Here is a 15,358-nt window from a genome sequence, read left to right as displayed (position 1 = left end):
GTACAGATGGTGGCACTACTTCCATTGTCCAGAAAGGCGTGCGTGATGACTGTCCGATTGTTAGCTCTCCATACCATTCGGTATCTAGTCAAAAGTTAGCTCCCTTGTAGAATTTCTTGGTGTTCTTGAGGGCTCCGATTGCGACGGTTTCGTCACCCCTCAAGTCATCTCCACCATTTGTAAGGACGTAGCTTTGGGTCTTAAATATGTACACAACAAAGATGTCGCCCATCGTGATTTAAAGCCTGCTAACATCTTGGTCACCAATCACACTACAAGCGATCAGAGAGAAGTCTAGGAAAAGCGCTCTCTGGTTTGTAAGCTAACTGATTTAGGTGAAAGGCGCTCTACTAAGATACAAACTTAATCCTCAGGGTAACATTGGACGCCATACCAGACATTTCGTTCCTGAATTGCATCAGTTTTGTTTTACTTTGCTCTTCGATTGGTCCAAAAAACTCGCCCCGTCATTTCAATCAGTCAAATGCAGAACAAAAACCAATCCCACTTTGATCACTCGTGTTTTCCCGCGCTTCAAGCTTTCTGTTCTTACTGGACAATAATGATGGTAACATTTGTTCTGATTGGTAGTAAGTTGTGATGACTTTTGTTTCAGTTTTTGGACACTCAATTGATAACAATTGGAAAAATCGTAATACAATTGAGTGATATCAAAGTGAAAACAGAGCAATCAGAATAAAGGGAAATGTCACAAGTAGCCAGTCAGACTTCAGAGTCAACGCAGGCAAACTTCCTGAAGCGCGGGAAAATACGTGTGGACAGGCGCGCTTGGTTCTAGGTTTGTTATCTGATTGGTTGAGAGGATGGCACGAGTTTCCTGACTGGTTTTCATTTAACGGCTGACCAACCCTGCGTACAAGGAGTACACCGCTGATCAACCTTCTGAAAGCAAACAAACAATCATACCTCATTGTAATCGTGCGAGGTAACTTAAGCCAATATTTTACCAATGCTTCTGTAGAATTTTGCGTCGATATTATAAATCACTCTTCTTAAAAACTCCAAAAACAAACATGCAAGATGTTTGAGCGCCCCTTCATCTCTTTCCTATTTTCTCTATCAGTGCTTCTCCTTGCAACTTTCATTCAGTGAGCCACTTGCAACAAATTTGTAAGACAGTTTTTCAGTTCTAAAATTGCTTAAAACTGCGTGACATAGCGTGACTCTGGCTCCCTTAAAAAGTTGTTTTGTCGTGTCACGCAGCACTTTTTTTCCTTTAAGTTATTCAAGCCAACAAGAGATTGAACCTCGACAAAACCACGACAAACTTGCGAAGCGCGAAAGAGGTTTATGTCTTCAAGACTGGTTTTCATTTAACGGCTGACCGACCCTCTGAAAGCAAACAAACAATCATAACACATTGCATTCGTGCGAGGTAACTTAAGCCAATATTCCTAAATGCCTCTATCGAACTTGCGTCATGACATTAAGCGTCATTCTTCTAAAACTCCAAAAACAAACAGAAAACATGCAGAATGTTTGAGAAGCCCTTCATCATTTTTCTGTGTTCTCTGCGGTTCTCCTTCACTAAGCTTCTTACTGCTAATTTGCAAGTCAGTCTGTCAGTTTTAAAATTGCCCAAAACTGCGTGACATAGCGTGCTCCAGTCCCCTTCAAAGTTATTTTGTCTTGTCACGCAATACTTTTTATCCCGGAAGCTCTTTGAGCAAAGAAGAGATTGAACCTCGACAAAACCACGACAAACTTGCCAAAGACTGGTTTTCTATTAACGGCCAAATAAACAGCAAATTTTGTCGAATTGTGCGATTGCGGACTCGTAAACACAAGCATCTTTAGTACTATTTTAAAAACGAGTACAAGGGTTTCACCTGGGTTTCCAAACACGAAAAACTCAGTGATGAAAGCACGAGGTCGCAGGCCCAGTGCATTTATTGTTTTTGAGCGGCTAAAACTACCTCTGTGTATTTTTGGTGACTTGATCAACTAACACAAACAAAAGAAGAGCGAAATAAACTAAACAATTCATTCGAATTCATGAAAGCGATGGAAATATTCCTTACAGCATACTCCTTCATGCAAAGTAGTGGCTCCAGTTGGGAACACAAAGCCACAACTTCAATAGCAACATCCTCTGGAGAAAACTGAACCTTCCAGAGTGGCTAATGAAGGCGGACCTCAACTGCAGGATGCGAGGAAAACAGGTGAATCTGCTTGTCTGATTTACAACCTGGCGAGGGCTTCGTAATAGAAGGACAACACGCACAAACCTTTGAATGAAGGGTCGTAGGCAAGAGGCGCACATAATGGCCCAAGAAGAAGGGCTCGGTCTAAATTCATTTTTCGAATTTCGAGCCATTAAAATGTTGGATTATCTGCGCATGAAATCTGAAAAGAAACTTCCTGCAAAGGACGCCATGACAGCTGTCCAGATTGATAGTTCGTATAGGATTCACAAATCATCGCACGTGCGGTGGTATTCTTGCGATGCGCCGCTGACCAATGTTAGTTGAGAGGTGGAGAAAAGGGGGGAGGGGTGGGGCGACGGGAAAAGCTGGAGGGGAGGGTGGGGGGTCTTACTTCATAGAAAAGCGATTTCATCGTAATAGGTCTGAATGAAAAACGAAACAGATCGAACAAACGAACAGATGTTGGGCTAGCTGGTGAACCAGTGAGCCAGTGGGTTGAGCAGCCTAAAACTAAGTTACCCAGCTGAGTTTAGAGGGGGACTAATAAATTAACAGGGTTTATAAAGTAAGACGGTTTGAGGAGTGGGTGGGGGAGGTGACAGGACTGTTAGTAATTAATCAATCATCTCTTATCTGTTTTGGGCAGTTGGACAGTTAAAATGGATACTGAAATAGTTAGCAGTAAAACGAAGAAGCGAAAAGAAGGAGGAAAGTTTGGTTGCATTGAAAAAAGAGGATTTAGTTTGCATAATTTTCCTTCCTTTATTTGATCTGCCGCTAGTGTTGCGCCATTTATTTGTACATTCCTTTTGTATAACCATATGTCTGAATCAGGTCAAGTTATCTCATGAATTTAATTTAACCTTTAAATCAACAAAAAACTATAGTTTTGAGCTGATTTATATGAGTTTCCCAAAATTTCGACTTGCAGTATGCAGTCGAGATGTTGCAGTCCAATAAACATACTACAACAAGAATATTTCAACGTGCAATAATTTAATCAAAATTGAATAAACTTTATTCCTGTCACTCTCAAATAAATATATTACAAAATTCCTGCACTCAAATCTCATAAATAATATATATTTTTCTGTACAATTTACAGCTTGGATAAACTATCTCTAGATTAAGGAAACCTCTCTACTTGATTATATACCATTCCCTCTTCTGGAAAAATATCTATATACATTCAAAAAGATACTTTTTCAAACAAAGTATAGGAAATGGGTATAAAACCCAACTATGAAGTGTAAAAATGGTTCTTTTTTTTCCAAGAGGATTGTGGCATATTCAAAACCAAAAATTCACTTATCAATTTCATTCTTGACCCCTTAATGGGACACTGAGATAAACTGATTTAAAACCATCTTGAGATTTTCATCAAATTTGAAAAAAAGTTGTTGAAAGAGTTCTAAAAAGGAGATAATTATAGCATTATGTGATACTTTGTGCAAACTGACCTAATGCTTAACATTTAAGCTCCCAAGAGTGACCAAGACAGTATTTCTCCTTATAATGATAACACAGTATCAAACAGACAAGTGATGAGAATAAAGAAACATATCAATTACAGGAAAATCCATGGATCAAATACCAACTTCTCCTACTTCAAAGGATATAGTGCCAACTATATGTAGTGGGGTCACATCACATCTCCCTAAACAGCACAGTACATAAAAGTTATTTCCTATCATCAGTCTCAAAAAATTTAAGGATCAAGACATTTCTGACAAAGTTAAATGCAAGTCAAACTGGTTTGAAGGCACTTTAACCTGAAATTCGTTTTCAAATACGACAGAAATACTGTAATTAACATTTTAAAGAATCAAGGAGTTCCAGCCCCTTGAGTAATTATTCAATTGTTGTATCAATCGTTTCATACTTTATGAACCAGAGAAAGTTTGATAATTTCAATCTGCGAGTTTCATAATACATTTCGACTCAAAATTCACTTCGCATGGCAGAAGTATTGTACTGAAATAAACAAGACAGAATGAAGCTGACGCCATTCGTTTTGAATAACACATGAACATGAAGAACATGAAACGGCACCAGTTTAAACTCACGAGACAAAGCCCACGTATTTATTTGAGGTAAATGAACTGACAGTGGTGAGGGATTTGGGGGCCATGTGATAAACAAGCTTTACCGAAGTTTATCCTCTGGTCAGCCCTTCAAGCCCAAAGAGGCAATTAAAAAAATACTCACCAAAACACAAAAATCGGGGATGATTGAGGCAAGACTTTAACCGTTGTTAAGATACACGCCTACATACCATGTATAACAGACTTGGAGAGCAAAAAGGCCAAAGACAGTTGTGAGCCATGACTTGGGAAATCCACCTCAACCTCCCGAAACCGATTTCGCCGAAGGCTGTAGTAAGAGCAACTCAATCCTGAAGCTGGAACATTTTTTAAAGCCTTGTGTCCTAGGTGACTACAAAGAGAAAGAAAAGACAATGTTATTTGAAGCGATTTGAAGCTTGGGGGCCACCTCCAACTTTACACAATTTTATTTCAAAGTTGCAGTAAAATAAGATCAAATTCTGAACTACCTTCTATTATCGTAACGAATATCTCACGATCATCCCCACATACAACTTGGTGATTCATAGAAGTAAGACATTAACATCTCAAGACTAACCTTGAAGATTTGTAGCCTCATATGCGCATCTCGATTGTCAGAAAATCAAATCTCAAACTTCAAGTCTTCGGCCTTTTTTTCCGTTTTGTTCGCACTTTGATTATTAAAATAACCTCGAGTCATCCGCAGAGTTTGAAATGGTGGTAAACTTGACATACTATTTCATCCCTCTCCGAGAAACATTTCAAAACAGTTGTCGATCGCCCAGGAAAAGACCGCTGAAAATATCAAAAAAAATAGGCGCAAACGCGCATGCGTAACGTAATGGAGGCGAATCCCAGCTGGCGTTTAACGCTGAGAATGAACCCGAAATATTTTACGGTGCACTTCCTCACTTGTGGTAAGTAATACTGGTGAAGGACTAGCAAAAACTGTGACTGATTTCTTCAGATACCACGCACTCGAGGTATGTTCTAACGTGTGTTGCCTCTATTATAACGCATAATTTAGGTTATATTGATTTTCTTGGATTTTCAGGAAGATAGGCCCGAATGTTCGTCCGATATTTACGCACAAAGACATAACGTAAATATTCCGAAAGTTGAAATATTTCCATCGAAATCTTTCTTGCGTGTGTCATTACCTTAACTCGAAAAAGCCTCATACACTTTATTAGCCAAACTGGGATATCTATATTTCATGGTTTCTTTAAATGTAGCGCCCGAAGAACGATTTTCTGGAAGGCACTTTATTTTCTTGAGAGCTACCATCAAAAATGCAAATGTTATCGTTTATTATTTAACTCATTTCCAATGAAACTTGTAATAAACAATCAACCTGTGTTAAGAGTGTGTATGTGAAATGAAGATCAAATATGTATTTCCACTATGACGACTTACTACCTCAATAAAGCAACTGTATAATGTGTGCCGTCTCGTCACTCTTCTCGTCTCGTTTCTCGATACATGTATTTACATGATTTACATGTATGTACATGTATTAGGAGGGTATGATCTTTGTGCTTTACATTTTCAGTTGGGCGCAGATCGGAATACACGTACAATGTACGAGATAGGAGGGAATTTTGTTATTAGAATAGTTGGTCAATGACTTTTTCCTTACTTCTGATAACTTTTTTTATAAATTTATCAAAATTAACGATTAAATCATTGATTTTAAACTGTTCTAACAATGTTTTTCTCTTCTCAGAGAAATAAACATGGCAGAGGAAACAAGACGATCTAGACGATTACAAGGAGGACAGCCTGAACGTGATCCCATCGACTTGTTGTGTGGAGTTTGCCGTTTGCCAATTTCGGCAAACTTGTATAACTGTACGATAACAAGGTACTGTCATCAACCCATTCACCGTCCGTGTTTGGAAAATGCATTACGAACCAATGCACGGTGCCCAATATGTCGTACCCGGCAAAGAGTGCAAACGCGGCGATCTAGACGATTACAAGGATTACAGCCTGAACACGGTCCCATTGAATTGTTGTGTGGAGTTTGCCGTTTGCTAATTTCGGCAAACTTGTATAACTGTACGATAACAAGGTACTGTCATCAACCCATTCACCGTCCGTGTTTGGAAAATGCATTACGAATCAATGCACGGTGCCCAATATGTCGTGTCCGGCAAGGAGTGCAACATCCAGAAGATGTTAATCCTAGGCGATTACCTAGGAATTGAGAGCGTTGGCTACACCAGTGAGATTAGCACAAGTAAGTACAATTTTTTATTTCTTTTATTTTTTTCCAATCACGACTATTGTTGTGAATGAAACCTAAAATACTGCTTTTTCTTTTTTAAGTCTCCAGCATTTCCTAATGAACTTGAAAGAAACTTCACATCATCAATAGAGGCCTTCATTGATGTACAACATCTGTAGTAAATGTACCTCTGATTCTGTAGTAAATTTGCGTGCTTTTATGTTTATTAAGGCCTATTGCAGTAAAAATGACTGAATAAAAGTGTACCCGTTTTTATTAAAAAAACAAGAAAATTGGATCTTGCAGACATGCTAACCAACAACAGCAATTGCTGTAATCTTTGTAACTAATAGAATAAGTACAATATGTTAATTGGTGCCATATATCTAAGTATAGTATAATACCATATAATATAAGTATCATATGTCAATTAGTGTCGCTATTTTATTGGTGTCAATTAGTCCATCTGGGCTAAACACATTGACACTTAAATAAAGGTTTTACGGATCAATGTCAGTATTTGGGCAACTGCCCACCTACTCCTCCCCTAACCCAACCCTAACTTGCTATCAATTGACTGTTGTTGGGTTAGGGGAGTGGTAGGCGGGCAGTTGCCCAGATACTGATATTGATCCGGGTTTACTTACTTACTAAAGTAAGATCTGGCCAGCAAAGAGTAATAAAGCAATGACACGAAGTATGTAGCTAAGAAACAATTGATTGTATTAGCAACCAACAAGCATATAATGGCACAATCATCGCAAAAATAGTCATGTGCAATGCATAAAGTGTATCTCTTTGAGATGAAGTTCTTAGACCTGATGGTCGAAGTGCCACGGATATTTGAATTTCTTTCTCTGGGTTAATTATATTGAGTATCCACTATGCAACTACTAACGAGCTTGATACCGTGGGATTAAGAGTGCTAATTTGGAAGATAAATTTTTTTTCTAGTGTTTTGCGGCTTTTCGAACTGCCAGGATTTAAGGAAATGCCGCAAACTGTCATATGTTGTTTAGAATGATTAGAGAGATTAAAGTGTCTAGCGACTGGTTTGGATGCGCCCTTGTCATTTCTTTCTACGTCGCGAAGGTGTTCGCGGAATCGGTCACCTAGTCGTCTTCCTGTTTCAACAATGTATAACTTATTGCAATAAGTGCAAGTTATGCAGCAAATGACGTTCGCAGAAGTACACGTAAAGTGATCAGCGATCTTAATGGATCTCTTGGGTCCCGATATTTTCTCTACATTATGAACGAAAGGACAAGTTTTGCATCGTGAGCGAGCGCATTTGAAAGTTCCAGATTGGTCATTGGTTTGCAGTGAAATTCTGACCAAAAAGTTACCTATGCTTTTGTCACGTTTGAATGAAATTAGTGGGGGTTGTGAAAAGATAGTACCAGTCTCTGAATCGTTTTGGAGTAATTTAAAGTTTTTAAGAATGATAGATTTGACTGCGTGGTTGTGAAGGTGAAATGTGAGAGTGAATGGAATGCGGTCAGTGTTTTCCTTCTCAGTCGTTTTTAGTGCTGACTGTCGATCAATTTGATCAACAGTAGTGGCCCGCTTGAACGACAGAAACAGGATAGCCACGTTTATCGAAAAACTAGCACAGAGTCGTCAGCACATAAACGACGAAGTCTGAGAAACTGTGAAAAAGGTATGGAATTCTTGACGTGTGATGGCTGCGAAGATGAATCCAACAAGTAACTATATGAATCTGTAGGTTTGTATTAAACGCTAGTGCATCAGCAGATGCCTTCAATTTAAATTTTGATATCTAGAAAAGCCAAAGAAATGTCGGAAATTTCCCAGATATATTTAAGAGCCGGGTGAAAGGAATTGACGGCGGTTATAAATTGAGTGAGCTCCTCTCTGGTAGAGGAGGTAGCGCCGATGCAGTCGTCAATGTAACGCCGTTTTAGTACCCATAGCTACGCCACTGGTTTGTTTGTAGTAATTACCGCCGAATGAAAAGAAATTGTGTGTAAGTACTAGTTCGTAGCGTTTAAGAGCTAGGTTTCCTAACCGTGCGTTGATCGAAAAAATGTTTGAGGGCCCGGAGACCTTCGTCATTGGGAATGACAGTATAAAGAGATGTAATATCTGTAGTGAAAATAAATTTGTTTTAGCTAAGGAAATTAAAGTCACGAAAAATTTCAAGCGCACGTTGCCTGTCCTAAATGTAAGATGGTAAAGTTTTGACGAGAGGCGCCATGATTTTGTCTCAATAGCTGTAAATAAGTTCGGTGGGACAACTGCAGGCAGAAACGATGGGTCGACCTGGGTTGTTAGGTTCGTGGATTTTAGGTAAAAAGTAAATACACGAAGTTCTAAGAGAGGTGATGGTGAAAATTTACGTTTGTTGATAGAGTGCCGACATTTTTTGATGGAAAAATCTAGAGATGCGAACTAACCTTCTGGGGGAGTCCATTTAGACTTTCGAATCTGAAGTGTTTCGAAAGTATCGAGGGGCGAAGTGTTCGAGGTGTTAGAATCATCCTCTTTGTCATGAAAAAAAGCTTTCAACTGAACGCGGCGAATGAATTTTTCAAGCTCTTGCTTAATTGAAAATTCATCGGCCTTCTTGGAAATGGGAACAAACTTTAAGCCCCTACTGAGAACTGATTTTTCTGACTATTGCTGACCCATTTTGTGAGCCTAAATCCGTCTCTTGCGAGCAGAGCGTGCAGATTATTGACATGGGCAATGGCAACGGATACTGAGGGCAAGGACTTGAGGCAATCGTCGACATAAAAGTTTCTCTTCACGGTGCTTAACACTTCGGTGGGGAAGTAATTCTTGTTGTCTTCTGCAGTTCGTTAAAGGGCAAAATTTGCGCATGCTGGAGACGATTTGACGCCAAACAGATGAACAAGCATCTGATATTCTTGCACTTCATGGGCCATGTTTCCGTTGTCCCACCAAAGGAAGCGCAGAAACGAACTGTCGCGGTCTGGAACTCAAACTTAATAAAATATCAATTCTATGTCCGCCATAACTGCAACTCTGTCCTCGCGAAACCTTGTCAGCACTCCAACAAGTGAATTTGTCAAGTCAGGTCCCTTGTAAAACATGCTGTTGAGTGATAACCCCACGAACTTTGCTGAACATTCGAAGACTACTCTAATTTTTCCAGGCTTGTGGGGATGGTACACCCCATGGTGAGGTATATGCCACGTGTCACCGTCCTAAGGACTCATCTAAAGCGCAGGAACCTTACGTAACTCTCGGCAACCAATTCTCTCATGAAGACTTTGTAGTCGTCACACAGCTTGGGATCATTTTCCAACCTTTTCTTCAACCAACCGATCTGCACCAAGGCTTGTGACTTGCTTTTGGGAACCAAAACTACGCCATTCTTGAAAGGCAAAGGGACTTCGTTATGCCCGTCCTTTAGCTATATCTTCTCAGCATTCTGCATAAAGCGGTGTTCATCTTGCGACATCTCTATCGTATCATCAGCAAAGGAATCGGCAAAATCGCGACTGTAAAAGTTCTCTACCATGTGCTGAAGCTGGGGGTCAACTTTGACAAAGGAGCTTACAGCCTGAGATCCATGGCGACAACGTCCCAAAAGACCGTTCACTGCTCAACCAATGCGCGTTCTTGATGCATAGGGGCCACCGTTTACACTGTGCCTTATCTCGACCGGATCGAGCGTCTCTGGAACGTCACTGACAATCAGAAGTCCGATCTCGGTATCAACATGAGGTATGAAAACACCACCTAGATGGGGCCATTGATCCACGTCCTCCTGGGTTGGAATGTCTTCCTCACAAACCTGAATCTCGGGTCTCGTATAAAGCGCGGGAAGACTGACAAAATCGTTCTCTTCGAGATCGGACACCACTAAGTCGCGGATGAGATAACTTTCAACCCTACTGTTCTTCTTCTCTAAGGTGGACAGGGAAGTCTTTACTTTTGTTCCATCAACCCCGAGTTTTCTCACTAACGATTCTGCACAGAAGGTGGCACTACTTCCATTGTCCAGAAAGGCGTGCGTGATGACTGTCCGATTGTTAGCTCTCCATACCATTTGGTATCTAGTCAAAAGTTAGCTCCCTTGTAGAATTTCTTGGTGTTCTTGAGGGCTCCGATTGCGACGGTTTCGTCACCCCTCAAGTCATCTACACCATTTGTAAGGACGTAGCTTTGGGTCTTAAATATGTACACAACAAAGATGTCGCCCATCGTGATTTAAAGCCTGCTAACATCTTGGTCACCAATCACACTACAAGCGATCAGAGAGAAGTCTGGGAAAAGAACCCTCTGGTTTGTAACCTAACTGATTTAGGTGAAAGCCGCTCTACTAAGATACAAACTTAATCCTCACGGTAATATTGGATGCCATACCAGACATTTCGTTCCTGAATTGCACCAGTTTTGTTTTACTTTGCTCTTCGATTGGTCCAAAAAACTCGCCCCATCAGTCAAATGCAGAAAAAAAACCAATCCCATTTTGATCACTCGCGTTTTTCCGCGCTTCAAGCTTTCTGTTCTTACTGGACAATAATGATGGTAACATTTGTTCTGATTGGTTGTGATAACTTTTGTTTCGGTTTTTCGACACTCAATTGATAACAATTGGAAAAATCATAATACAATTAAGTGATATCAAAGTGAAAACAGAGCAATCAGAATAAAGGGAAATGTCAAAAGTAGCCAGTCAGACTTCAGAGTCAACGCAGGCAAACTTCCTGAAGCGCGGGAAAATACGAGTGGCCAGGCGCGCTTGGTTCTAGGTTTGTTTTCTGATTGGTTGAGAGGATGGCACGAGTTTCCTGAACCAATCACAGAACGTGACGAGGCAATACCGAAAAAAAAAATCTTGAATCACTGTCTGTAGTCAACGAAAAATTGCCCATTAAATTGGGCCGAAATTTTCAGGGACAGCTGGCTCCACAAGGCGCTTTCAATCTTGGCAACAAGAGATTGAACCTCGACAAAACCATGGCAAACTTGCGAAAGGGGTTTATGTCTTCGAGACTGGTTTTCATTTAACGGCTGACCGACCCTGCGTACAAGGAGTACACCGTTGATCAACCTTCTGAAAGCAAACAAACAATCATACCTCATTGTAATCGTGCGAGGTAACTTAAGCTAATATTTTACCAATGCTTCTGTAGAATTTGCGTCGATATTATAAATCACTCTTCTTAAAAACTCCAAAAACAAACTTGTAAGATGTTTGAGCGCCCCTTCATCTCTTTCCTATTTTCTCTACCAGTGCTTCTCCTTACAATTTTCATTCAGTGAGCCTCTTGCAACAAATTTGTAAGACAGTTTTTCAGTTCTAAAATTGCTTAAAACTGCGTGACAAAGCGTGACTCTGGCCCCCTTAAAAGTTGTTTTGTCATGTCACGCAGCACTTTATTCCCGGAAGTTCTTTGAGCCAACAGGTGATTGAACCTCGACAAAACCACGGCAAACTTGCGAAGCGCGAAAGAGGTTTATGTCTTCAAGACTAATTTTCATTAAACGGACGGCTGACCGACCCTCTGAAAGCAAACAAACAGTCATAACACATTGCATCCGTGCGAGGTAACTTAAGCCAATATTTACTAAATGCCGCTATAGCATCATGATATTAAGCGTCATTCTTCTAAAACTCCAAAAACAAACAGAAAACATGCAGAATGTTTGAGCGGCCCTTCATCTTTTTTCTGTGTTCTCTACTAGCGCTTCTGCTTGCGGTTTTCCTTCACTGAGCTTCTTACTGCTAATTTGCAAGTCAGTCTGTCAATTTTAAAATTGCCCAAAACTGCGTGACATAGCGTGCTCTGGTCCCCTTCAAAATTTGTTTTGTCTTGTCACGCAGCACTTTTTATCCCGGAAGCTCTTTGCGCAAAGAAGAGATTAAACCTCGACAAAACCACGACAAATTTGCCAAAGAGATTCAGGTGTTCAAGACTGGTTTTCTATTAATGGCCAAATAAACAGCCAAATTTTTTCAAATTGTGCAATTACGGACTCGTAAACACACGCATCTTTAGTGCTATTTTAAAAACGAGTGCAAGAGTTTCATCAGGGTTTCCAAACACGAAAAACTCAGTGATGAAAGCACGAGGTCGCAGGCCCAGTGCATTTATTATTTTCGAGTAGCTAAAACTACCTCTGTGTATTTTTGGTGACTTGATCATTTAAGACAAACAAAAGGAGAGCGAAATAAACTAAACAATTCATGAAAGCGATGGAAATATTCCCTACAGCGTACTCCTTCATACAAAGTAGTGGCTCCAGTTGGGAACACAAAGCCACAACTTCAATAGCAACATCGTCTGGAGAAAACTGAACCTTCCAGAGTGGCTCATGAAGGCGGACCTCAACTGCAGGATGCGAGGAAAACAGGTGAATTTGCTTGTCTGATTTACAACCTGGCGAGGGCTTCGTAATAGAAGGACAACACGCACCAACCTTTGAATGAAGGGTCGTAGGCAAGAGGCGCACATAATGGCCCAAGAAGAAGGGCTCGGTCTAAATTCATTTTTCGAAATCTGAAAAGAAACTTCCTGCAAAGGACGCCACGACAGCTGTCCAGATTGATAATTCGTATAGGATACACATATCATCGCACGTGCGGTGGTATTCTTACGATGCGCCGCTGACCAATATTAGTAGAGAGGGGGAGGAAAAGAGGGTGGGGTGGGGCGACGGGAAAAGCTGGAGGGGAAAGTGGGGGGGTCCTACTTCATTGAAAGGCGATTTCCTCGTAATAAGTCTGAATGAAAAACGAAACAGATCGAACAAACGAACAGATGTTGGGCTTGCTGGTGAACCAGTGAACCAGTGGGTTGAGCAGCCTAAAACATAGAGTTACCCAGCTGAGTTTAGAGGGGGACTAATAAATTAACAGGGTTTATAAAGGAAGACGGTTTGAGGAGTGGGTGGGGGAGGTGACAGGACTGTTAGTAATTAATCAATCATCTCTTATCTGTTTTGGGCAGTTGGGCAGTTAAAATGGATACTGAAATAGTTAGCAGTAAAACGAAGAAGCGAAAAGGAGGAGGAAAGTTTGGTTGCATTGAAAAAAAGAGGATTTAGTTTGCATAATTTTCCTTCCTTTATTTGATCTGCCGCTAGTGTTGCGCCATTTATTTGTATATTCCTTTTGGATAACCATATGTCTGAATCAGGTCAAGTTATCTCATGAATTTAATTTAACCTTTAAATCAACAAAAAACTATAGTTTTGAGCTGATTTATATGAGTTTCCCAAAATTTCGACTTGCAGTATGCAGTCGAGATGTTGTAGTCCACTAAACATACTACAACAAGAACTTTTCAATGTGTAATAATTTAATCAAAATTGAAGAAACTTTATTCCTATCATTCTCAAATAAATATATTACAAAATTCCTGCACTCAAATCTCATAAATAATATATATTTTCCTGTACAATTTATAGCTTGGATAAACTATCTCCAGACTGGGGAAACCTCTCTACTTGACTATGTACCATTCCCTCTTCCAGAAAAATCTCTATATACATTCAAAAAGATACTTAAGCATAAACATGGTCCTTTTTTTTTTCAAGAGGATTGTGGCATATTCAAAACCAAAAATTCACTTATCAATTTCATTCTTGACCCCTTGGGACACTAAGACAAACTGATTTAAAACCATCTTGAGATTTTCATCAAATTTGAAAAAAAATTGTTGAAAGAGTTCTAAAAAAAACTAATGACAGCATTATGTGATACTTTGTGCAAACTGACCCAATGCTTCACATTTTAGCTCCCAAGACTGATCAAGACAGAATTTCTCCTTAGAGTGACAACACAGTATCAAGCAGACAAGTGATGAGAATAAAAAAAACATATCAATTACAGGAAAATCCGTGTATCAAATACCAACTTCTCCTAACTCAAATTATTTGAATTGTGTGGCAGATTGTAAGGAGAATTACTAACAAGATCTTAGGGGGTGAAAGGTTTAAGTGAAAAGAAATTTTGGTAGAAATGTTTTACTTAATAGACTTGCAGAACAAGGTAAGCTAAGTCTTCCCTACTAAGAATACCCAAAATAATTTTGACTCAATAATTTTCATCATCTTCTGATTGATGTAAATTTTATCATATCACCCAATTTCATTTTCATAATCACGACTTAACCCTTTAACTCCCAAGATCTCATTATCAATTCCCCTTACTGTCTGCAGAATGATTCTCATTATGTTAGTTTGGGGAATTTGGTATAAGATCAATTAGTAATCCCTTAATGGATATTTTTCTTTATTCTCATCACTTGTTTGCATGATATTGTATAGATATGGTAAGGAGAAATTCTGTCTTGGTCACTCATGGGAGTTAAAGGGTTAACTTCTTATTGAAACAAAATGACAATAGACAATCAGAGCCTACCCAGTCTCCTTCAAACCCAAACCCTGAGTATCTAAGACTATAACAGAGCTACTGAATGAGTTGTAACAAAAGTCAACTTGGCAAAATCACAGCTTAAAAAAAAACCTCACCAGATATGATATACAAATGCCTTATTTTAACCCTTTAACTCCCAAGATCTGATTGTTAATTCTCCCCTGTAGCTGCTACACATTTCCTTGTAAATTAGTTATGAGAACTTGGTGCAAGATCTAGATAGTAGCTTCTACCTGAAAAGTTTAATTAGGTGAAAAAGGATTGGGTGAAACCCAACAAATACCAGCATTTGTCGTTTGAACTTCTTGTCATGGCAATGGTTTTCTCTCAACTTTCTTGTAAAAAAAGGATGTAAATGTGATTGAATTTTTGGCTCTCTTAATTACAGGGCTCAGCTTATGAATATAGCCTTGAATAACTGAAATTGTGAGAGCAAATATAAACATTATCAAAAGGTAGCATTTATCACTTGAGTATATCTCTAATATTCAGTTGTAATGCATATTTCATTACAAAA

General features: G+C 39.5%; 1 long non-coding RNA gene across 2 annotated transcripts; it reads right to left on the bottom strand.

Moving 5' to 3' along the window:
- Positions 1-3,147: 3,147 nt before the first annotated feature.
- On the bottom strand, positions 3,148-5,013 carry LOC149043407 (uncharacterized). 2 transcript variants are annotated; one of them, XR_016187833.1, is made up of 3 exons: positions 4,812-5,013; positions 4,444-4,604; positions 3,148-3,825 (listed from the first exon to the last, which is right to left on the bottom strand). It is a non-coding gene; the product is annotated as an uncharacterized LOC149043407 (long non-coding RNA). The 2 variants fall into 2 exon arrangements; XR_016187834.1 differs by having other exon boundaries at positions 4,377-4,604; positions 4,812-5,002.
- Between the last annotated feature and the right edge of the window lie 10,345 nt (positions 5,014-15,358).

Source organism: Pocillopora damicornis, chromosome 6 (assembly GCF_964200805.1).
Source record: "Pocillopora damicornis chromosome 6, jaPocDami1.2, whole genome shotgun sequence".
Classification (NCBI taxonomy): domain Eukaryota; kingdom Metazoa; phylum Cnidaria; class Anthozoa; order Scleractinia; family Pocilloporidae; genus Pocillopora; species Pocillopora damicornis.
The sequence above is the reverse complement of the archived record's forward strand: the minus strand, read 5'-3'. Positions and strand labels throughout refer to the sequence as shown.